General features: G+C 38.8%; 1 long non-coding RNA gene across 1 annotated transcript; it reads right to left on the minus strand.

Moving 5' to 3' along the window:
• Positions 1-3152: 3152 nt before the first annotated feature.
• Positions 3153-19443, minus strand: LOC131273906 (uncharacterized). Its single transcript, XR_009181070.2, has 3 exons — positions 19291-19443; positions 4561-4677; positions 3153-3225 (listed from the first exon to the last, which is right to left on the minus strand). It is a non-coding gene; the product is annotated as an uncharacterized lncRNA (long non-coding RNA).
• Positions 19444-26623: the final 7180 nt, after the last annotated feature.

A 26623-nucleotide genomic window follows, 5' to 3' on the forward strand; every position in this document is an offset into this window, starting at 1 on the left:
CTCTTGACTATGCCATAAGTCACTTGCATTCTTGTGCCAATCATGCACGTATTGCTGTGTCTGCACCGTCTCATGCAATGCAACAGCAGCAGTGGCAGCAGCAGTGATGACACCAATGAGGCCAAGAATGCCAGCTATGAGAAGTCCCAAAAATCTCTTAGATCGTTTCAACAGTCTTTGAGCCAGATGGAAAAGAAGATGACTCTCAGGAGATGACTGCTACATCTGATTCATTTTCACTGGGATCCACACTCCTCGTCTTCGGCGAGCCATGGTGATAATATCTCCATTCTGTAAAATATTCTCAGACAAGCAAGTATACAAAGCGCCATCCTTATAGAACAAAGCATTTTCAGTAATGGTAGCCTTCCCTACCACAAACACATATGGATCTCTGACACATAATTGAAAATGATGAATTTGATCTAATTGTGAATATTGTCCATCCATACTTTTATTATCTTTCCATTCAGAAGTAGATACCACTCCTAAGAAGACTTTCCATATTTGTTTTTGATCATGGACTCCAGTGCTATTGCACCATGGAAAAGGAACCCATTTCCCTATATTTTTCCAATCACTATTATTTTTGGTAAAAATTATTTTTTCATCTAATTCAAGGGATTCATGAAAGGGATACTGCATATTACTAATTTGTTGTCCCATGCTATTTATACCATACCAAATAAATCTGCCCTTATATTTGTTGGGATTCCCCATAGGGGCACTTTCCCAAACTATTCCATAGGAATCATTAAAAACGACAGATCCTCTTCCCATATGGCATTCATACCATCTTTGCATATCACCAGCATTCTTCTTAGGACAACTATAACTTGGATACTTATATTCTTGGTATTGATAGGATGGGAATAAAGTTACCAAAGATTTAGTATTATTATGGCTAAAATTGATCATAATTCTATTTTTCACAGCCATACATGGTGGGCGATTGCCAATGCAAAGAGGTCGGAAATCAAATGGAAGAAGGAGATTATAAATCTTTTGTCCTTCTTCTCGTGGCTTAAGTGGTAACCTATCATCCACGGGTCCAGGAAATATAATAGTTTTATTCAAATAGACAGGAAAAGAAGGATCTTTCCAGGTTAACACTCGAAGTAATGGGGGATTAGGGATATAAGCCCAATATGTGTAATTACCATTACCATTGCTGGTTTCACTCACTATCAGTAGGATCCATATGTGTAGAAGACTCCACTTCTTCAATCCTAGGTTTAATCCTTTTTGCCGGAAGCCAGATTAATTCTCCATTTTCTGAAATAAGAGCATAGCCTCGCCCCCATACTTTAACCCTGCCTTTCTTCCATTCATTACTTAAAACATCTTTCCAAAATACTGGTTGATTCTCAGATTCTGCAATTTCTGTGGATTTTTGAGAATGTCCAAAATGACATTCAGCTGGTGTCATAGAATCATAAACGTTAAGAAAATTTGAGGTAAATAAAGCTTTAGCCAATTGATCTTTAGGTGATATCATACCATCATCTCCCCCTTTTTTTTTTAAAGCATAGTCTTGAGAGTATGATGGCATCTTTCAACAATAGCTTGACCTGTAGGATTATGGGGAGTGCCAGTAACATGTTCAATAGCATATTTCCTACAAAAGGAAGCAAAGGATTTACTAATGTAAGAGGGTCCATTATCAGTTTTAATTTTTAGAGGGCATCCCATCACAGCAAAAGCAGACCAGAGATGTGAGCGAACATGATGAAACCGTTCCCCACTTTGAGCAGTAGCCCACATGAAATGAGAATAAGTGTTAATACAAGCATGAACATACTATAATTTACCGAAGGATGGAATGTGAGTAACATCCATCTGCCATAATTGATTAGGAGTCAGGCCTCTGGGATTAGTTCCAGCCTGAAAAGGCACTGCTGTCAATGGTCCACAGGTGGGGCAAGTACGAATAATTTCCTGCGCTTGTAGTCTAGTAAGCTTTTGATATTTATTTTGCAGGCCTTTAGCATTAATGTGAGTTAAAGCATGGTAATCACGAGCACTTTGTAAACACCCCACTAATAAATCAGCTCGAGCATTACTTGCTGTCATAGGACCAGGCAAAGAGGTATGAGAACGTATATGTGTAATGTAAATAGGATGCTGTCTTAATCTAATCAGATGTTGCAAATCAGCAAAAAGTTGAGATAATTCATCAGTAACAAAGATATGAGCCGTTTCAATATGCTTAACAGTAAGACATACATATTCAGAATCAGAAACAATATTCAAAGGTTCCTTAAATATTGTTAACACCTTAATGATGACAGCAAGTTCAGTACGCTGAGCAGACGTGAATGGAGTCTGCCAAGCCTGCTCTTTTCAAGAAGTAACGTATGCTGCTTTTGTATTACTATTACTATAGTAAATACTGTACAAGATAGTTGGGCTATGCACATAGCCCTGAAAAGCACTGCAGAAGTTTATTGTTGCAGCTGGCTTGATTTGTCTAAGAAGACACTAAAGAAAGTCTTAGCAAGTTTTAAATCAAAGTGATAGCAACACAGCTGGACATTAACTTTTTGCAACTAGCAGTGTTTAGGATTGCTGCATACTACAGTGTTGTTACTTTAATCTATGATAAGAGGTTGTTTCTGTGACACACACTCTTTTATAATAATTAAAACCACAATACGTTCTATAACTTGCCACATGCATGTAAGTTCCAAGAGTTTATGAAAATTAGCCATCCTACTTTAGGGCAAAACACACTTTTTTGCAAAAACTTATTAAATTTCAATTAGCATTCTCACAAACTTTTAACCTTTTTAATATTCATTTAAGTTTTACGTCCTTCATATTATCCTGTGAAGAAAAATAAGCTATTCATTTCAATCTAGGCAAGAACAACTTTTTATAAAAAGACTTATAGTAATTTTGTTAATCAAGACTCACAATTTTTATCATTGTAGAGATCTTATTAACATTTAAACTTATGTATTAATATAAGCGCTTATTTAATGTTTGGCCATTTGAATAGAGCTCTTTTATAAATTTTTATTAATTTATATTACCATCCGGAGGTATCAAAATATACATTGACATTGAACGAACAAACACAGAACAATAACAACACAGTAACAGAAACATACAATTTACAATTAACTCATAATTCTTACTTTCTTGGTATAGCTGCTTTTAAGCTCTCCATTATATCACATTTTAAATATCACTTCTTAAGATTTCTTCTGGAATCCATGTTACCTGTAACATGCAAGCTTGTGCTTGGAAACATTTTTATTAGTTATCAGCAATCAGTTAAGATAACTTGAGCAGCATAAATGTAGTTAAAACTCTAATTTAGCAGTTTAGACAGACCGTTAACACACATTTTTGGATTATTACTCTGTAAGACTATACTGAGACTTGAAGTTCAGGAGTAAACTATTGATTTAAAATTGAAAATTCCTTTTTAAACCTTGATAAAAATTTTGTACTAATTTTATTATCTTGGTTAAATAAGCCCAATTAGAATTAGCATGGAAATAAAACAGAGCACCAATGTTGCCATGTTTTTCTCTTTTTTCAGTGGCTTAACTCTATTAACCCCTACTAGCCCACAGCGACATTGTCATGTAGACAGCAGGGGGGTTGCAGAGTTGCTGCCAGAATAGTTTCCTTATCTTAGTTAACACTTTAACAGAGAGTTTTCTTACAAGCCTTATTTCACTAACAAGGACATTATTTAGTATCTTTGCCCATTTTAAATCTTTCAATAGTTTAAAAGTCTTTGGCTCAGGATGAAACTTGACATCCCCTTGTGAGTGTCGAGCATCAGGAGGAATTTGTTGAATAGTTACAGGAAAAGCTGCTACAGCTTACATAGCCAGAGGCTCACCTTGAATAGATCCCGATAAAAGACATCTCATTAATGGAGTAACAGGCACAGGATTTGGCTTAAAGCTGCTACGAACATAAGGCAGGTCCATAGAGAAAAGTCCACTAGGTACTTTTCCAGGTTCCAGAGGTGCAGAAGGAACCTCATGAGTCAAATTAGGATATATGTTTACCTTAGAAATATTTAGCTCCGACATGGATTTAGTTAAGAACGGATTTGTGTCTTAACTTCAAATAACTCCTCTTCTTCCTGTTCCTCCTCCGAATTCCTATCTTTACCTGTATCATTCATAGCCGTTTCCTCCCTTGAGAAAAGAACAATCTCTTCTTCCTCATCAGACTGCAAAGGATCTAATGCAGCAGCAATATGCTGTCCCAAGGCCCAAATTGATACAGGTATATTCTCTCCTTTCTGATATGCTCTCCTCAATTCTTTCATTACTTGCCTCCACTGCTTAACATTCATCAAATTCTTTCCTTGCAGTTGAAACCAATAACAATGCTTTTGAACCAAAGCAAACAATTCTAACAAATCTGCAGTCTTAACTGTGACGCCTACACTGTGCAACAATGTTTTCAAAACCTGTGAATATTCTTCCAAGTGTCCTGGTTGATTACCCATACCCTGATGCTAACAGAAAGCAAAACTTAATAATATGAAGCAGCAATCTACCCGGCTTAATTAATTTTGATGCTCCTTACCTTAAAAAAGGCTTTTCAGCTTTCCGCGTTCCCGATCCAGAGGTGGAAGATCCTACGCTGCTGTGTCTTGATGAATCCTCTGCCTCGGGCCCCACATTGGGCGCCACCTGTCAGAGTCTTGTTCGGTGACCCAAGGTATCGGTAATGAAAGACAAAGAAAGATTGGGTTCAGGGGATCTGAGAGCATTGATTTCTCAAGCTCATCAGACAACTTTATTGAGTCGAGGGGCTAGTATATATACCCCTAACATACGTGACATTCAGCACAAAATCAAGTTACCTATTACCCTTACCTCATTCTATATTAACTAGTGATTGATGAAAACCCAACAAACTTTACTGGAACTATTATTATAAGAATCAGTAACCATAAATCCTGTTACCCAGGTTGTTCTGTTCTAGGTATTGTTTTGCCTGCAGGTGTGCTGACGCAGCCAAGATTGTGCTCCGCACCGATAATCATAAGGGACAGCTTGACTCAGTGGTCAAAGAAGTAACTTGCTTCCATGGAAACAACATGCCTTTGTTTCCCACATCAGGGTAGTCTGAGTAGTGTTGTGGTATACCACACAAGCCTGGGAAGTGTTTGGGGAAGAATGTTAGGTTAACGCCGATGAAAATAATGAAGTGGATTTAGCTCAGGTTAAGTTTAAAGTGTATCCTGAGAATAATGGGAATCAGTGGACAAATCCTCCTGTAATGGCAAATGCGGCTTCTATTGCTAATACCGAGTGGAAGTGGGCTGCTACATAATATGTATCGTGTAATACAGTGTCTAGGGATGAATGGCTAGTATGATTCCTGTGAGACCTCCTACTGTAAATAAGAAAATAAAGCCTAATGCTCATAGGATTGCTGGTGATCATTTAATATTTCCTCCATGTAGCATAGCTAATCAACTAAATACTTTAACTCCGGTTGGAATGGCAATAATTATTGTGGCTGATGTAAAATAAGCTCATGTATCTACATCTATTCCTACTGTAAATATATGGTGAGCTCATACAATGACTCCTAAGAAGCCAGTTGATATTATGGCTCAGACTATTCCTATTTAACCAAATGGTTCTTTTTCCCCTGAGTAATAGGTGACGATGTGAGAAATTATACCAAATCCTGGTAAGATTAAAATATATACTTCTGGGTGTCCAAAGAATCAAAATAGGTGTTGATATAGAATAGGGTCACCTCCACCTGCCGGGTATAAGAATGTGGTATTACGGTTTCAGTCTGTTAAAAGCATAGTAATGCCAGCAGCCAAAACTAGAAGAGACAATAGGAGGAGAACTGCTGTGACTAGTACTGATCAGATGAATAATGGTGTTTGATATTGAGTTATGGCAAAGGGTTTTATGTTGATAATAGTGGTAATAAAATTAATAGGAGGCGGGGCAAGATGGCGTCTGAGTGAGTGCACCTCATAATCTCTTCTGCAAAGAAGCACCTGAGTAGGGTTGGAGTCCTGCTGGACCGGGCTGTTTCGGGTGTTTGCAGGGCAGGAGGTGTCTGGACGCCGATTTAGTGGGATGGTGACAGAGAAGATTCTTGTAAAAGGTAGAATTTTGGGTCTCTTTCACGGAGACTGGGGCTGTGCGCAGGATGCTTCCCCCTGGGGCTGGCAGCCCAGCGGCGATTCCTGGAGGCTTTGCTGCGCTGGGGAGTTCCCAAGCCCTGAGGGGGCTGCTTCGGGGGCTTGCAGGGTGGGAGGTGTCTGGAAGTTGATTTGGTGAGACAGTGACAGGAGATTCTTGCAAGAGGTGGAATTTTGGGTTTCTGACACGGAGGTCAGAATTTGCAGGCGTGACCCCTCCCCCTAGGACTGGCGCCAAGCTGAGGAGATCCCTGAAGGCTGTGTTGCGCTGTGGTGCTCCCAGGCTCCCTGTTAACTGGATGTGTGGTTCCCAGGTCTGTGTCCCCTAAACCCTGGTGGCCCACACTCCAGAGACTCACACCTCTTGAGTCTGTAATATCACAGACTTCCCATCCCTGAATCCACCATGCCCTGAGGTCCATCTGAGGTCCTTGATTGTCCCAGCCCTTGGCGTTTGTGTTTTTTTTCTTTTTCTTTCTTTTTTTTATTGTCTTGGTTGCTAATATTGCATTATCTCCTGGTCTTTTCTCCCATTGTATCCCCCAAGGTCCTTTTTCATTTATTTAGGTTTTTTCTTCTTCTTTTCTTTTTCTGGCTTGTTTCCCTCCCTTTCCTTTGCCCACCCCCTTTTTTTTCTTCTCTTTTTTTCTTTTCTCTCTTTTTCTTCTTATTTTATTTTATATTTTATTTTATTATTTTATTTTATTTTATTTTTACAATAGGTGCTGCAGGGAGTGCCTCAAATTTGCTGAGTTTCCTCATCCTTCATTTCCTCATTTCTGTGTGAATTGATTTTGGCCACCTACACTATCCCCTTTCCCCCACATCTTGCTATCCTCCATCATCTACTGTCTCTCTTACATTCCACCTCCCTTTCTTTGGTCCCCAAATTGTCTAACTTTTAATTTCTAATACCTTTTTTCTGTTTTCTGTCTTTTATCCACTCTTGATATTATTGACTTTCTTTTCTATTTCCCTCTCTCATGAAAACACTGGCTTTTTAATTCATACTATATTCCTCCCCATATTCAGTTGACTATCTCATTATAGGTACTCTACTTACTGCTATAACTCTACACAACTTACATGAGTCTAATATCCATTCTCCCAGATCTCACATTGTTCTCTCTGTTAACATTTATTACCAATACTACTTTACACATTTTCTTTTCTTACACAGTTTCCTTTCCCTGGCCCTGATATTTTCCTTCAAAGTGAACTTAGCCAGCAACCAGAAATTAGAGTAAGAAGAACAAAGTGACAAAGAGAAGACATAACACTTATGCAAGAACAACAACTAATTAATCCCCAAGACTAGACAAAGAAGCTAAGGAACTGATTAAACCCATCAAGATAAAATGATGACCAGACAGCAACAAAAAAACTACAAACCAAACCAATAATCAGGAAAACATGGCTGAATCCAATGAAAAACTAAAAACCAGGAAGGGGAGCAGAACATCGGACAAGTAATTAAAGATCTCAAAACATATATTAGAGACCAACTTAATGAAGTAAAGGAAGAGTTTAACAATATGAAGAAAACACTTGGAGAGGAAATTGCAGACATATGCAAAAAGATAACAGATATGATGGGAATGAACACCACAGTTCAAGAATCAAAAATACACTCTCAGCAAATAGCAGCAGATTAGAAGAGGCAGAGGAGAGAATTAGCGACGTGGAAGACAGTACATCTGAAATCAAACAGATAGTAGAATTGATCGATAAAAAGATAGAAAAAATCCAGCTAGGACTTAGGGACCTGAATGAGAATGCAAAACACACAAACATATGTATTATTGGCATCCCAGAAGGAGAAGAGAAGGGAAAGGGGACAGAAGGGATGTTGCAGGAAATAATGACTGAAAACTTCCCAAATCTACTGAGAGAGATGGATGTACATGTCCAGGAAGTACAATGAACCCAAAACATCATAAACCCCAACAGGCCCACCCCAAGACATATACTTGTCAAATTATCCAATGCTCAAGACAAAGAGAAAATTCTAAAAGCAGCAAGAGAAAAGAAAACCATCACATACAAGGGAAGCTCCACAAGATTAAGTGCTGATTTCTCATCTGAAACCATGGAGGCAAGAAGGCAGTGGTATGAAATAGTCAAGGTAATAAAAGAAAAAAAATTCCAACCAAGAATACTCTACCCAGCTAAACTAGCATTCAAAAATGATGGAGAGTTCAAAATATTCACAGATAAAGAGAAATGGAAAGAGTATGCCAACAAGAAACCTCCCCTTCCAGAAATACTAAATGGAGTTCTGCAGGAAGAAAGGAAAAAACAGGAGAGGCAGAGTTGGAGGAGAGTGTAAGAGCAACAAAAAAGACAAAAAGAGGAAGAAAAAAAACAAAAATATGACAAACCCAAGTCCAATCAAAATATGGCTAACATAAATAACTCCTTAAAAGTAATAACACTGAATGTCAATGGATTAAACTCACCTATCAAAAGATTCCGACTGGGACATTGGATAAGGAAATATGACCCATCTATATGCTGTCTACAAGAAACACATCTTAGACCCAGGGACTCATGGAGGCTGAAAGTGAATGGTTGGAAAACAATCTTACAAGCAAACAATAACCAAAAAAAAGGCAGGAGTAGCTATATTAATATCAGACAAAATAGACTTTAAATGCGAAACAATTGTGAGAGACAAAAAAGGATACTACATATTAGTGAAAGGGACAATCTCTCAAGAAGAACGAACAATTATTAATATTTATGCTCTTAACAAGGACGCCTCCAAATACATGAGGCAAACACTGGAAAAACTAAGTGAAAGAATAGATGCCTCTACAATTACAGTGGGAGATTTTAATACACCACTATCAACTTTGGACAGAACATCTCAAAAGAGAATCACTAAAGAAACAAAATATTTGAACAGTATATTAGAGGAGCTGGATCTAATAGACATATACAGATCATTACACCAGAATACAGCAGGATATACATTTTTCTCAAGTGCACATGGATCATTCTGCCAGATAGATCATATGCTAGGCCACAAAGAAAGGCTTAATGAATTCAGAAAGATCAAAATCATACAAAATAATATCTCTGACCACAGTAGAGTGAAGCCAGAAATCTGCAAGGGCCAGGGGCCCAGATTTCACACCAAGATATGGAAATTAAACAGCACACTCTTAGAAAAACAGTGGGTCAAAGAGGAAATCTCAAAAGAAATTAATAACTACCTTGAAACTAATGATAATGATAACGCAACATACCAAAACTTATGGGATGCAGCAAAAGCAGATAAATTCATACATCAAAAAAGAAGAAAGAGCAAAAATTGAAGAACAAACTGCACATTTGGAGGAATTAGTAAAAAACAACAAAGTAACCCCACAGGAAGAAAAAAGAAAGAACAAAGATAAGAGCAGAACTAAATGAAATAGAAAATAAGAAAGCACTTGAAAAGATAAACAAGACCAAGAGCTGGTTCTTTGAGAAGATCAATAAAATTGACAAACCCTTAGCAAGACTAACAAAGAAAAAAAGAGAGAAGATGCAAATACACAAAATAAGAAATGAGAAAGGAGATATCACCACTGACCCCACAAAAATAAAGACTATCATAAGAGGATATTTGAAAAACTATATTCCAACAAAAATGACATTTCAGAGGAAATGACAAATTCCTAGAAACACAGAAGCAGCCTATATTGACAAAAGAAGAAATTGGTGATCTCAACAAACCAATCACAAGTAAAGAGATAGAATCAGTCATTAAAAACCTCCCAACTAAGTAGAGTCCAGGGCCAGATGGCTTCACAGGTGAATTCTACAAAACATTCCAGAAAGAACTAGCACCAATCCTGCTGAAACACTTCCAAAAAATCAAAACAGAAGGAACACTACCTAACTCATTCTATCATGACAACATTACCCTAGTACCAAAGCCAAACAAAGACACCACAAGAAAGGCAAATTACAGACCAATTTCTCTAATGAACCTAGACGCAAAAATTCTCAACAAAATACTTGCTAACTGTATTCAACAACATGTTAAATGAATTATACACCATGACCAAGTGGGATTCATTCCGGGTATGCAAGGATGGTTCAACATAAGAAAATCAATAATGTAATACACCATATAAACAGATTGAAGGAAAAAAATCACATGATTATATCTATAGATGCAGAAAAAGCATTTGACAAAATACAGCACTCTTTCTTGAAAAAAACACTCCAAAAGATTGGAATACAAGGAAATTTTTTTGTGCATGATAAAGAGTATATATGAAAAACCCACAGCCAACATCGTTTACAATGGTGAAATCCTAAAATCCTTCCCTCTAAGATCAGGAACAAGACAAGGATGCCCACTATCACCCCTTCTATTTAACATTGTCTTAGAAGTACTTGCTTGAGCACTGAGGCAAGAACCAGATATAAAAGGCGTTCAAATTGGAAAGGAAGAAGTCAAAATTTCATTTTTTGCAGATGACATGATCCTATACATAGAAAACCCTGAGAGATCTACAACAAAACTTCTAGAACTCATAAATGAGTTTAGTAAAGTCGCAGGTTATAAGATCAATGCGCAAAAATCAGTAGCATTTCTGTACACCAATAATGAGCAAGCTCAGGAGGAAATCAAGAAACAAATACCATTTACAATAGTAAATAAAAAATCAAATACCTAGGAATAAATTTAACTAAAGATATAAAAAACTTATACACAGAGAACTACACAATACTGTTCAAGGAAATCAAAGAAGACAAATGGAAGAATATTCCCTGTTCATGGAGAGGAAGACTAAATATTATTAAGATGTCTATCCTACCAAAACTGATCTACGCATTCAATGCAATCCCAATAAAAATCAACACAGCATTCTTTAAGGAACTAGAAAAACTAACTATGAAATTTATTTGGAAAGAAAAGAGGCCCCAAATAGCCAAAGACATATTGAAAAAAAAATGAAATTGGAGGAATCACACTACCTGACTTCAAAACATACAACAAAGCCACAGTAGTGAAAACAGCATGGTATTAGCACAAGGAGAGACACATAGACCAATGGAACCGAATTGAGAGTTCTGATATAGATCCTCATATATATAGCCATATAATGTTCAATAAAGCCACCAAACCCTCTCAACTGGGAGAGAATGGCCTCTTCAACAAATGGTGCCTGGAGAACTGGATATCCATATGTAAAAGAATGAAAGAGGATTACCATCTCACACCTTATACAAAAATCAACTCAAGATGGATCAAAGACCTAAATATAAGAGCCAAGACCATAAAGACTTTGGAAAGCAGTGTAGGAAAGCATATACAAGACCTTGTAATAGGAAATGGCTTCATGAACTTCACACCAAAGCACAAACAGCAAAAGAAAAAAATAGATAAATGGGACCTCCTCAAAATTAAAGCCTTCTGTACCTCAAGGGAATTTGTCAAGAAAGTGAAAAGAGAGCCTACACAATGGGAGAAAATATTTGGTAACCATATATCAGATAGGAGACTTATAACTTGCATATATAAAGAACTCCTATATCTTGAAAATAAAAAGATAAACAACCCATTTAAAAAATGGGAAAAAGATTTAAACAGACACTTCTCCAAAGAAGAAATACAAATGCTAAAAAGCACATGAAAAAATGCTCCAAATCTCTAGTTATTATGGAAATACAAATCAAAACTACAATGAGATACCATCTTACTTCCATAAGATTGGCAGCTATGAAAAAAACAGAAGACTACAGGTGCTGGAGAGGATGTGGAGGAATGGGAACACTCATCCACTGCTGGTGGGAATGCAGAAGGATACAACCATTCTGGAGGACAGTTTGGCAGTTTCTCAAAAAACTAGCCATAGATTTGTCATATGACCCAGCAATTCCACTGCTGGGTATATACCTGGCAGAACTGAAAACAAGGACACAAACCGATATATGCACACCAATGTTCATAGCAGCATTGTTCACTATCGCCAAAAGATGGAATCAACCCAAATGCCCATCAACAGATGAATGGATAAATAAAATGTGATATATACATACAGTGGTATACTACTCAGCTTTAAGAACAAATATACTACAAACATATGTGATAACATGGTTGAATCTTGAGAACCTTATGTTGAGTGAAGCAACCCAGGCATTGAAGGACAAATACTACACGACCTCAATGATATGAAATAAGTAAACCAAGCTGCCTCAGAGAGCTAGAGACTGGATGATAGGCTTACAGGAAATTGGGGGGTAGAAGAAGGATGTAAGCTGACACCTACATGGGTGAAATCTATGATAAGCTGGAGGTAAGTATGTGTACAAGGAAGGGATAAAATGGGGACATAGGGTTACCTTTGGGTGGGGCTTTGTGGGCTTGAGGGGGCTAGGGATGGGCGAATGGGTAATATTGCCCAAGAAATTGGGGGGAGGGTGGGGCAACATACAAACATAGGAGATTGTCAGGTATTTGGTTGAGAGTATAATGCTGAGAAAACCTTTTCAAAAATATAAGGAAAGTTACCTGTTTAAGATACTTAAAGGGGATAATCTGACACAGGACAGACTCCTAGGGAATATGTGAATGCTCATTTTGCCATCGTGGGTTCTATCATTGGGTAGAAGTCCATATAATGAGAGTGAAGGTATACCCACATCCTGGGGAGGACTAATGCCATCAAATAGAGGGAACTGTATTTCTCAAGAGAAATGTTGGCTCCCAGGGTATTAGGGCAGTTGAGCACATCAAGCCCTCAACACTGTTGCAAGTATCTATGAACATGGCTCTTCAAGAAATGAAGATTGACTGTCACTGTGGGCCCTAAGGAGAGGGGGAAATAGGTATTGAATAGATGGAACCAATGTAACTGTGTGGGCAATAGAAGTGTTTCACAAGAGTACGCGAGGATGGATATAAGACATGTAAAATTACACCAAAAATATATAGGGGCTGATAGGCTAAAATGTAAACCATAATGTAAAACATAAGATAACTAAAAATTTAGAAAATTGTATAGTCTAAAATATAAACCACAATGTAAACACAAATGTTACCTTGTTTGAAAGCTATTGTCTCAATATCTGTACATCAGTTTCAGTAAATATGGTATGAATATGTTAAAAGATTATTGCTGTGGAAGGGAAAAGGTTTTATGTTTGATATGTGGGAGTACTGTATATTGTATATATGAATTACTGTGATCTAAAACTCTTGTGAAGATAAGCTTAATAATTAGAAAAAAGAAAAGAAAATGATAGGATGTAGAATTTTTCCAAATTAATATGCGTTCTATATCTAACCTTTAAACTCATCGCTATATTCCATTTTACTATTAAGGGAACCTGGCAATATATTGGGCTTCACTTTTCAGGAAGTTTTGGATCACAGAGAGGTTCAACAATGGCAGCAGAGGAATACTGGTGTGGGATGTTATTAACAGGGGACACATGGTTGGCAGGGAGTTCTACAGGGCATATATCCAGGGTACATAAAAATGTTTGGATATTTTCATAGTGGAAACAATTAAAAACAACAACTGAGGGAGTGCTGAGTTCCTAGCCAGGGGAGCTCTATCACAGTCCCTAAAGGAACAGCAACAATCCCCCAAGTGCAACGGCAAAGACCAAAAAAGAAAGAAGGTCCAACAATGAACCCCTGATACTAATGACTATGCTTGTGAGCCTGTGCTCCTGAAATAAGAACAAGGCCTAGAGCAGCAGTGTGCCTAAGAGTTACCTCCTGAGAGCCTCCATGTTGCTCAAATATGGCCAGCCTCAAAGCCAAACTCAGCATGTAAATTCATTGCTTTCCCCCCAGCGTGGGACATGACTCCCGGGGATGAGCCTCTCTGGCACCGAGGGATTACTACCAAGTACCAGCTGATGATGTAACTAGAAAATGACCTTGAATAAAAGTGTCAACTCGGACCAGCAGAATATCTCTGTCTACATATAATAACAGGAGCTAAAAATGCTTTTTGACCTAAATCAAGGGGGAAATGGAAAGGACAAATGAGTTTATATGGCTATGAGTCTCTAAAAACGAGCCTGGAGGTATCAGAGGGGTTGCCCTTATGCACACCTGAGCAGAATCCCAGAGACAGATAAAGTAGATACAACCCCAGGTATTGGTTCTTTTGAGGGCTACAGAGACCCACAGGTTTTATGGTCATGGCAGATGGAGTTCAGTGCCATGTCAGTTGGCCCTTCTTTGGAGTTGGTGTTTCTTTGTGATGGAGCTGGACTCAGATATGATCTCTTTTCACAAGCCTTTCCTGTTACTTTACCAGAATTGTAGTTGGTGCTGGGGTTAAATATATACCCAGGGGATCTGAATCTCTGGACTGACCATATGATAGCCAGGCCCTGAGCCTCAACAGACTTCAGCTCCTACATTCTGGTTTATTGGACTTAACACACTCAGCTAACATGGAGTTGAAGAAGGTCAATCACCACACCATGGAGCCAAGAGTGCCTACAACTGAAAGCAGGAGAATTGCATCCAGCATCCATGTGGAATCTAAGCCCCTCTTGATATAGATATGGAGTGGACACAACCAATCCAAGGTCCACAGGATGGAGAAATAGAATATGGATTAGAGTGGACTTACTGATATTCTATTCATGAACTATTGTGATTAGTAATCGAAGAAAATGTGGTATTGGTGTGGAGAAAGTGGCCATGGTGACTGCTGGGTGTGGGGAATGGGAGGAAGAGATGAGATGGGGAGGTGTTTTTGGGACTTGGAGTTGTCCTGGGTGGTGCTGCAGGGACAATTACCAGACATTGTAGGTTCTCCCATGGCCCACTGGATGGAACGTGGGAGAGTGTGGGCTATGGTGTGGACCATTGACCATGAGGTGCAGCGATGCTCAGAGATGCATTCACCAAATGCAATGAATGCTTCATGATGATGGAGGAGATTGTTGTTATGGGGGGAGGAGTGGAGTGACGGGGGTGGGGGGTATATGGGGACTGCATATTTTTTTAATGTAATATTTTAAAAATGAATAAAGACAATAAAATAAAATAAAATTAAATTAATAGCCCCTAAGATAGATGATACTCCTGCAAGGTGAAGGGAGAATATTGTAAGATCTACAGATGCTCCTGCGTGGGCTAGATTTCCTGCTAATGGTGGGTAAACTGTTCAGCCTGTTCCTGCTCTGGCTTCTACCATAGATGATGCGAATAGAAGTAGGAATGAAGGGGAAGTATTCAGAAGCTTATTATTTATTCGTGGGAAGGCTATGTCTGGTGCGCCAGTTATTAATGGAACTAGTCAGTTACCAAAACCTCCAATTATGATTAGAATAACTATGAAGAAGATTATAACAAATGCATGAGCAGTGACAATTACATTGTAGATTTGGTCATCTCCTAACAATGTGCCTGTTGTCCTAATTCACCTTGGATTAGTAGGCTTAAAGCAGTACCAACTATTCCAGCTCAGGTACCAAATAGTAGTTAAAGTGTTCCACTATCTTTATGGTTTGTTGAAAAGAGTCAATGGGTGATGAACATAGGTAAAATGGCTGAGTAAGCATTAGACTGTAAATCTAAAGACAAAGGTGAAGTCCTTTTTTTTCCAAGAAGCCCTGAATAATATTTGAATTGCAAGTTCAAAGAAGCAGCTTCAAACTCTGCTGGGGCTTCTCCCGCCTTTTTTTTCCTGCAGCGGGAGAAGTAGACTGAAGCCAGGCCATGAGGGTGCTTAGCTGTTGACTGAAGCTTCGTGGGGTTGGAGCCCATCAACCGAGGAAGGAGGTAGCTTAATTAAAGTGTCTGATTTGCGTTCAGGGGATGTGGGATTAGGTCTTGCAGTCCTTAGTTCAGGGATTAAGTAATTTATACCTGCTTAGGGCTTTGAAGGCTCTTGGTCTTGTTTAACCTAAACCCCTAGTTTAGGATTAATATTATTGGTGTTAGAGGAATAAGTATTGTAGATAGTGTGATTAGGGTTGGTGATAGGGATGATAGAAATTTTGGTGATTTATGTTTTCATTTTATTTTGATATTGTTAGTGGGTAGAAATAGGGTAAGTGATGTTGAGTAGATTAATCGTATGTAGAAGTAGAGGTTTAGTAGTGCTAATATAGCTATAATTGTTGGAAATAGGATTATGTTGTTTTCTGTTATTTCTTGAATGATTATTCATTTTGGAATAAATCCTGACAATGGGGGTAGGCCTCCTGATGATAGCAGGGTTGTTAGGGCTGTTAGGCTGGGTGTATTATTTCATAGACGTGATATGGATAGAGTGGTTGTTGATGAACTATTAATAAAGAGGATGAATATTGTAATTGTTAGTATTAGGTAAATTTTTAAATTTAAAATTATTAGAGAGGGGTTATATATGATAATAGCTGATATTCATCCTAAATGTGCAGTGGATGAGTAGGCTATGATTTTTTTGTAGTTGTGTTTAGTTTAATCCTCCTCAACCTTCAATTATAATTGATAAGATAGCCAGGGTTAATATAAGATTTAGGTTTATAGATGGATAAATTTGATAAAGAATTACTCTTGGGGCTATTTTTTGCCATGTGAGGAGGATTATTCCTGATGTCAGTTGGGTTCCTTGGGTAACTTCTGGTACTCAGAAATGGAATGGGGCTAGTCCTAGTTTTATGGCTAATGCAATGGTTATTATATATGATGTTACTGGGTTAAATGCTTTTGTGATTGTTCATTGGCCAGAGTAATATAGGTTGATAATCATGGCTATTATTAAGAGTATTGATGCTGTTGCTTAGGTGATGAAATATTTGGTGGCTGCTTCTGTTGATCGAGGTGTGATTTGATTGTTAGGATGGGGATTATTGAAAATATATTTCTAGTCCTATTCAAATTAATAATCAGTGGGAGCTAATTATAGTAATAATTGTTCCTGAAAATAGGGTAAGATAATAATGAAGATAATAAGATTTGTTAGTACGGGAAGGGTATAAACGTATATTTTCGGGGTATGGGCCCGATAGCTGTGTTAGCTGACCTTAGAGTGTGGTGTAACATGGTAGCATGGAGATTTTTGGATTCTAAGGTGGGGTTCAATTCCTATGACTCTAGGAATAAGAGGGTTGTAACTGCTATATTTTACTCTATCAAAGTAATTCTTTTGTCAGACATATTCCTATATATGTGGGGGTACCTCGGGCAAGTGTTGCTGGGGCTGAGACATGAAATATGCATAGTGCTAAGGTTAGTGGGAGGAAGCTTTCTCATAGTAGGTGCATTAATTGGTCATAACAAAAGTGTGGGTAGGATGCACGTACTCATAAAAACATAGCAGTAAGGATAGGGGTTTTTGTGATGAAATTTAGGGTGTAGAGATCTGAAAATAATAGGTTGTGGAAGGCTCCAAGAAATAGGATAGTTGTTAGTGCATTTATAATAATTTTAGCATATTCAGCTAGGAAAATAGGGCGAATGGTCCTGCTGCATATTCAACGTTAAATCCAGATACTAGTTCTGATTCTCCTTCTGTAAGGTCAAATGGGGCTCAGTTAGTTTCTGCTAGTGTTGAAATAAATTGTATTATTGCTAGTGGTCATAAGGGGGAAATTATTTGTATGTGTTCTTGGGTTGTTGAGAGGGTGGATAGAGTGAATGAGCCATTTGTTATTATAATTGATAATAAAATGATAGGGAGGGTGACTTCATAGGAGGCCATTTGTGCTACTCCCCGTGGGGCACCAGTTAGGGTGTATTTTGAGTTTGATGCTCACCCCGATCATAGGATTGAGTTTACTGCTAGGCTGGAAACTGCTAGGATGAAAAGTACACCTAAGTTAGGTTAATAAGTGGATGTCGTATTGGAGTTGGAATTCAGAGTGATAATGCTAGGGTTAGTGCTAGTGTGGGGTCAAGAGTAAATATAAATTTCAATGATGTTAATGGTCGTAGGGGTTCTTTTTTTGTTTGTTTGTTTGCAGCTTACATTTATTATTCACTGAATTCTGTGTCAAGCTCTGTTTTAAGCAGGATTATCTCATTCAGTCTTCATGACAGCATGAAATTGGTACTATTGCTATCCATTTTATAGAGACAAAACCAAGGCACAGAAAGAGGTAAATGACTTGCCCAAAGTAACATGGCTAGTAACTTGTAAAGTCAGAACCTACACTCAGGTAGGATGGCTATAGGGGTTCTTTAATAAACAGTTTAAAGGCATCTGCAATTAGTTTAAGTAATCCATACAATCCTGTGATGCTTGGGCCTTTACGTAATTACTACTAGTGTTAGGAAAGCTACTGCTAAGAGGACTGGAATAATTAAGCATAGGATGTTTACTATGCACATGTTGTTTAGGGGCCTCCCCTCCAGGAATGGAGCTGCTGTAGCCAAGAGAGCACAGCGTTTGGATTGTAAGACTTGGGTTTGAATCCCACCTCCATCACTCACAAATCATGTAATGTCTGACAGTTAACTTTCCTGAAATTTAGTTTCTTCATTAGGAAAATGAAGCTAGAAATGATATTTGTCTTGTGTATATTCATTTTTTTCTTGTCTTTGTTTTTGTTTTTTGTTATGTTACAGTTTTATTACTGACCCCCCCCCTTTTTTTAAAGTTAGACCAGTAATTTATTAAGGAATGGAGAGAAGAGAAATGGGAGAAAATAACAGATTGAGGGTCTCAGATAGAGAGGAAAGGGTCAGAAAAGAGATGAAGAGGGCTGATTTACAGACAATTCCCATCACAGATTACAGATGCTCAGGTTTTACTTGCGTGTTGTTCTAACCAGACCTGGGGGTGAGGAAGGCCAGACCAGGGGTGGGAGGCAAGACCAGGGGGAGAGGCAAGACCAGGGGGAGAGGCAAGACCAGGGGTGGGGGAAGGTAAGACAGGGGTCAGTTCAGCCTTTGCCCTTGCTTGTTGAGTCATTAATTATTCGCCCCTTTGCTAATGACGGGGAGGAGTTCCAGCTCATCGTGTTTTGATGCTTACCCACCCACCAGTCCCCCAGGAGGGCCCGACCATCAGGCTCCTGGAGAATACCCAGGCATCTCCTGGCTTCCAGAGGGAAGCTCGTTCTGAACGGGAGTTCTTGCAAGGGTCTTCCACAGCCGTGCTGGGGGTGCCGAAGGTCGTGTGTTCAATGGCAGCAGCTTTTCTGCCAGCTTCCAGATGCATCTATTGATTACCTACCTAGCCTGTTTCAACTCGCCCCTGAAGGAGCTTGCACCTTTATTCTTACGGGGCGCTGAAGGACGGCAGCTGTTCTTTTGCTGGTCAGGGGCAGGAGGCCTCCCTGACAAGGCGTGAAGCCCCTCTGCCCTCTGGCTGTTCTGCTGAGGTCTGAGGAAGAGGAATCTGTCCTGAGTGAAGCCGGATGAGGTCCCCAGATGGCTAACCAGACGTTGATTCTGGAAGAAATAAACGTGTAATTAGAGTTTTGAGGCTATGTGGTCCCACTAAGAGGACACTGGACCACAAGAGTAGAAAAGGCCAGGTGCCTGCAAAGGCTGCCTCTTCCCAAAACTGGTGGGAAACAGCATTTTCCCTTGAGTTTTTATGCTGTTGGTTAACTTTAGGGAGAGGTACATTACAGTTTTGATGTGCGTTCAAATGAGATGTGAAAACACTCAAAATTTAAAGAGCTATATAAATGTGAATTGTAAAATATGAGTTTTTAAGGGAATCAAAAAGAATCTTCAGGTGGGGAGTGAGCATCTAAATCAAATGCTATATACTGTACAAACAACCATGTACATAAATTTGAGACCATGGATGAAATAGACTAAATCCTCTAAAACCACTAATGCCAAAACTTGTGTAAGATTCAATAACCTGAATGTTTCTGTAACTATTGAAGACATCACATTCATAGTTTAAAAACTTACACAAAAGAATTCTCCAAGCTTTAATGGTTTCACTTGCTAATTCTACCGAACACTGAAATAATAAAACAATTTCAATATTGGGAGATGTCATTTCTCTTTAAAGATTTAACACAATTCCAGTAAGAATTCCAGCAGGCTTTTTTTTTTTCTTTTTCTTTTTTTTTTAGATAAGCTTATTCTAAAATTTAGTTAGAAAGGCAAGGATTTAGAATAGCCAAAACTATTTTGGAAAAACAAAACAAAACAAAAAACGAAGTTGGAAGACTCACACCCACACTAGCTGTATTGCAGACTTACCATAAACTACAAGTAATCAAGATACCATCGTGGGAAGCAGCTTGGCTCAAGCAATTGAGCTCCCATTTACCATATGAACCTACTGATAAAAAGAAAAAAAGGTGCCACAGATCTGCAGGGCGAGATGCAGGCTCTTGGTATACATAATTTATTATCATCTGCTGGTATCAACAGTTTACCAGTTCACTACCAGGGAAGTATACGATCTTTATCTCCCTTTAAGACCTTTTGCTCTTTCCCATTAACAAGTGTTTTAAATATCTCTACATACATCAAGAACCATATGAGATTATAATTTTAAGAACTCAAGGATAGCCTGTTGTTTGTACTCATATTTTTACCCTTTCCATTGTTCCTTCTTCATTCCTGATGTTCACAGTTTTCTTTTATAGTATCTTTTATAGTACCCGCTGACCCTGGTAGGGGAGGTGGCCTTTTACTGCTGAGTGGGAGCCAAAGCCTGGGCTCCCCAATCAGGCCCTGCCAGTGTGGGGAGCAAGAGAGTGTTTTCTCCCCATAATGTTTGGCTGGAGCATAGCAGAGATTGTCAACGATGTTTCTGTCCTACAGGCTGTCCCTTTTGTGGAACTTCAGTCAGAGAGAACAGGCTTTTCTTGGGCCTTTTAGTCTGTGCCCACTGGCATTTCTGGGTTGCAGCTTCTCCAGAGCCCAGCTGGGAAATATAGGAAGTAGAAGACACCCAGGGAATGCACAACCTGCTGTTCCTGGAGTCTTGAGGTCCCAAGCCAGGCTGCCTTTTCTCTCCCCCTCTCAGAGCTTTCTTAAATGTTTGTTTTATGTATTATGACCAGGATTTTTAACTGTACTTAGTGGGAGAAATAGGTAGAAATGGGCCATCTTGTTCCCAAATAGGTGTTGGCAAAAATGTAAAGGCAGTTCAATGGAGAAAGCATATTTTTTTTCAACAAATGATGTTGGAATCAGACATGTAAAAATACTAATTTACTCAATGAGGATCATAGATAGAAATGTAAAAAAGCTATAAAGCTTTTAATAGAAACCCAGGAGAAAATCTTCATGACCTAGGGTTAGGCAAAATTCTTAGACATGTCACCAAAAGTACATCCCATACAAGAAAAATTTGATATATTGGACTATATAAAAATTTAGAAATTCTGCTCTTGTGTATCACTGCTGAAGCCAAGAACACAGGGCTTCTCTCCTTCCAGCTCCCAGTCCTAGGGCTTTATTCCCAGGAGGAGCAGGACTTGAACATTTCTCTTCCTGTCCCCAGCTACCTGTTGCCGAGGCTAAGTCCCAGTCAAGTACAGTTGAAAGGTAGAGGCTCCCTTCTTTCACCCAGCCTCCACTCATGGAATGGAGGCTTTACCTTGAGGGGTGGGTGCACTGAGAATACTGGTACCCTAAATAACCAATGGGTCAAAGAAGAAATCAAAAGGGAAATCAGAATATACTTTGAGATGAATGAAAATGATGGCACAACATATCAAAATGTATGTGATGCAATTGAGTCAGTATTTAGAGAGAAATATATAGCAATATGTTATATTAAGAAAAAGGAAGGGCTTCCAGGAAGATGATGGACTAGAAAGACACAGGACCCTCTTCTCCAGAAAAATAGCTAGAGGACAGGCTGAAACAGCCTAGAAAAAGACCTTCTAGGGTTGAGGATGCCAGGCAAAGCCTGGACACAGCCCAGAGGAGAAAGGGACAAAGGAGGGAAATTGCAAAGACAGAACTGTGAGTTGAAACCAGAGCTGCTGCTGCCAACACCGTTCTCCAGACTAAAGACACTTTAGAATTCTCAGGCCTCTGGGCCTGCAGCTACAGACAAAGGGGGCTCCAGGGATCCACCACCCCAGAAAGGAGGAGAGAAAGGGACACAGCCTAAGGCTGACTCAGCTTTTGACTCACAAATTTTAGTCTGCTGTGTCCCAGGAGCCCATCCAGGCCAGTGGGACTGTGCCATTGCTTGCCTTGGGAGCTGTCAAGGGACTAAAGATATACGACCCTCCTCCACTAACAGGGACTGATTGCTGAGGACTCAGAGGGGAGAGAAAATGTTTCCAACCTGGGAAAAGGGAGGGGGCTGCGAGAGAAGCCTGGAGAACTGTCTCAGAGAAAGTTTGAATTACAAGGCTCCTAGCCCCCAGACAGGAAGCTCTATCACATCGATCCAGTCTGTGTTGCAACAAACACTCCACCACACATTGAACTGAGAGCTGCCAAAAATCACCATCTGCTGGCAGACCAAGGAAGTGCATGCAAGAAAATTAAAATAAGTAGGAGAGGCTTTTTCCGGCCTCTATAACCTCCCTCCCCAAGGCTCTAGGAGGTGGCTCTACAACCAATTACTGGGTCCAGTGCCAGGTTTTGAGCAACGAGCAGGACAATCCTAACAATCCAAGTTGAGCCAAGGGTCAAAGAGCAGTGGTAACACACAGCCTCCTGCCACTATATCCCTACAGAAGAGAAAGAAATTGAGCATCTGAGTAAACTACATTCTAATCAGATGCCTAGATATCAGCAAAAAATTACAAGCCATAGTAAGAAAATAGAAGACATGACCCAAGAAAGGAAAATATCAAAGCCCCCAGAAAAGATGCAGAATTTGAGAGAACTAATCAGAGAGATGCACACAAATTTCCAAAATCAAATTAATGAATTGAAAGACAATATGTTCAAAGAGATAAATGACATCAAGAAGACACTGAGCAAGTGCAAAGAAGAATTTGAAGTCCTGAACAGAAAAGTTACAGAGCTCATGGGAATGAAAGACATAATAGGTGAGATCAAAAACACATTTGAGGCATACAACAGCAGACTCGAAATGATAGAAGAAAGAATAAGTGATACTGAAGATAGAACAGATAAAATTGAAGAGAGAATAGAATAGAAAAAATTGAGCGGGGGCTCAGAGAGTTGAATGAAAACACAGAACACAGCAACATGTGTCATGGGAGTTCCAGAAGAAGAAGAGATGGGAAAAGGGGAAGAAAGAGTATTCAAGGAAAATTATAGCTGAAAATTTCCCAACTCTCCCAGAAGAAATGAACTTACATGTCCAAGAAGCACACTATACCCCAACCAGAATAAATCTGAATAGACCAAATCAAAGACACATGCTACTCGGAATGTCAAATGTCAAAGCTAAACAGAAAATTCTCAGAGCAGCAAGGGAAAAGCAAACCATCATGTACAAGGGATGCTCAGTAAGACTTAGGACAGATATCTCTTCAGAAACCATGGAGGGAAACACAGTGGTATGATACAATTAGGATACTGAAAGAGAAAAAACTGCCAGCCGAGAATTTTATCCAGCAAAATTGTCTTTCAGATATGAAGGTGAGTATAAAATATTCACAAACAGAAACTAAGAGAGTTTGCAAAAAAAGAATCCAGCTTTGCAGGAAGTATTAAAGGAAGCCTTAGAACTTGAAAGAAAAAGAGAGGAGAGAGAGACTTGGAGGAGAGTATAGAAGAAAGAATAACAGAAAGGATAACCAAAAGAGTAAAAAGACAGGCAAAAATATGACATATGAAAACCAAAGAATAAAATGGAGGAAGTAAATAATGCATTTACAGTAATATCATTGAATGTGAATGGATTAAACTTCCCAATCAAAAGTACAGGCTGAAAGAATGGATAAAAAAGCATGAGCCTTCCATATGTTGCTTACAAGAAACTCACCTTCAACCCAGGGTTATAAACCAGCTGAAAGTGAAAGGTTGGAAAAAGATACTCCACATTAATATTAACCAGAAAAGAGCAGAGGTAGCTATACTAATATCAGACAAAACAGATTTTAAGTGCAAAAAATTTATAAGAGATACAGAAGGCCAGTATATATTAATAAGAGGGACAATCCACCAGGAAGATATAAAGGTCATAAATAAAGGCACCTAACCAGGGTGCCCCAAAATACATGAGACAAACTCTGACAAAACTGAAGGGAGAAATAGACGTCTCTACAATAATTGTTGGAGACTTCAACACCCCACTCACATCATTAGAACTAGACAGAAGATCAACAAGGAAACAGAACTTGAACAATATAATAAATGAATTAGACCTATAGACTTACACAGAACACTGCATCCAAACTCAGTGGGTTATACTCTCTTCTCAAGCGCCCATGGATCTTTCTCCAGGATAGACCACATGTTAGGGCACAGTGCAACTCTCAATAAATAGAAAATGACTGAAATTATACAAAGCACCTTTTCAGATCATAATGGAATGAAACTGGAAATCAATGATAGACAGGAAAAAGGTAAATTCACAAATGTGTGGAGGCTGAACACAACACTCCTAAATAATCAGTGGGTCAAAGAAGAAACTAAGTGAAATCAGTAAATATATTGAGACAAATGAAAATGAGAACAGAACATCAAACTTACAGTGAAGACAGATTTGAGAAGGAAATTTATAGCCCTAAATGGCTGTATTAAAATAGAAGAAGGAGCTAAACTCAAAGATTTAATTGAACATCTAGAGAAACTAGAAAAAGAACAGCAAACCAATTGCAAAGCAAGCAGAAGGAAAGAAATAATAAAGATTAGAGCAGAAATAAATGAAATTGAGAACAAAAAGCAATAGAGAAAATCAACAAAACCAAAAGATCAATAAAATTGACAAACCCCTGGCTAGATTAACAAAGAAAATGAAGATGTCAATAAATACAATCAGAGATGAAGGGGGAGAAATTATGACTGACCCCACAGAAATAAAAATCATAAGAGGATATTATGAGAAACTGTATGACAACAAACTAGCCAACCTACATGAAATGGACACATTCCTAGAAATGTACAACCAAACAACACTGATGCTACAAGAAATACAAGAACTTAACAAAGCAATCATATTTAAGGAGATTAAATCCATCATCACAAATCTCCCAGCAAGGAAAAGTCCAGGACCAGATGTCTTTACAGGTGAATTCTACCAAGCATTTATAAATAATTAACACCAATCCTGTTTAAACTCTTCCAAAAAATTGAAGAAGAGGAAAAATTACCCAACACATTTCATGAAACCAGCATCACCCTAATACCAAAGCCAGATAAAGATACTGCAAGAAAAGAAAATTACAGACCAATCTCTCTAATGAACATATATACAAAAATTCTCAAAAAAATACAAATCGAATCCAACAGCATATCAAAAGTCTTATACATCATGACCAAGTAGGATATATTCCTGGTATGCAAGGCTGGTTCAACATAAGAAAATCAATCAGTGTAATACACCACATTAACAAATTGAAGGGGAAAAAACCACATGATCATCTCAATCAATACAGAAAAGGCATTCAACAAAATCTAGCATCCTATTTGATAAAAACACTTCAAAAGATAGGAATAGAAGGAAAATTCCTCACTATGATAAAAGGCATGTATGAAAAATCCACAGCCAACATCATTCTCGATGGGGAAATGTTGAAAGTGTTCCCTCTAAGATTGGGAACAAGACAAGGATGCCCACAGTCACCATTGTTGAACACTGTACTAGAAGTTCTAGCTAGGGCAATTAGACAAGAAAAAAAAAAATTAAAGGCATCCAAATAGAAGAGGAAGTAAAACTCTCACTGTTATTGGATGACATGTTCCTGTACTTAGAAAACCATGAAGTATCCACGACAAAGCAACTTGAGCTAATAAATGAGTTCAGCAAAGTGGCAGGATACAAGATCAACATGCAAAAATCAGTTATGTTTTATACTCAAGTACTGAATAATCTGAGGAGGAAGTCAGGGAAAATTCCATTTTCAATAGCAAAAAAAAAAAAAAAGACTCAAATACCTAGGAATTAATTTTTTAAAAAAGATGTATTTATTTATTTCTCTCCCCTTCCCCTAACTATCCCCCCATCCCCAGTTGTCTGTTCTCTGTGTCTATTTGCTGCGTTGTCTTCTTTGTCCGCTTCTGTTGTTGTCACCGGCATGGGAATCTGTGTTTCTTTTTGTTGCGTCATCTTGTTGCGTCAGCTCTCCGTGTGTGCGACACCATTCCTGGGCAGGCTGCATTTTCTTTCCCGTTGGGTGGCTCTCCTTATGGGGTGCACTCCTTGTGCATGGGGCTCCCCTATGCGGGGGACACCCCTGTGTGGCAAGGCACTGCGCATGGGCCAGCTCCACACGGGTCAAGGAGGCCCGGGGTTTGAACCGCGGACCTCCCATGTGGTAGACGGACGCCCTAACCACTGGGCCAAGTCCACTTCCCCCTAGGAATTAATTTAACCAAAGAAGTACAGGACCCATATGCAGAAAACTACAAACCAATGCTAAAAGAAAATTTAAAAGACCTAAACAAATGGAAAGACATTCCATGTTTATGGATTGGAAGAATAACTACCA

The sequence above is a fragment of the Dasypus novemcinctus genome, chromosome 17, assembly GCF_030445035.2.
Source record: "Dasypus novemcinctus isolate mDasNov1 chromosome 17, mDasNov1.1.hap2, whole genome shotgun sequence".
Lineage (NCBI taxonomy): Eukaryota > Metazoa > Chordata > Mammalia > Cingulata > Dasypodidae > Dasypus > Dasypus novemcinctus.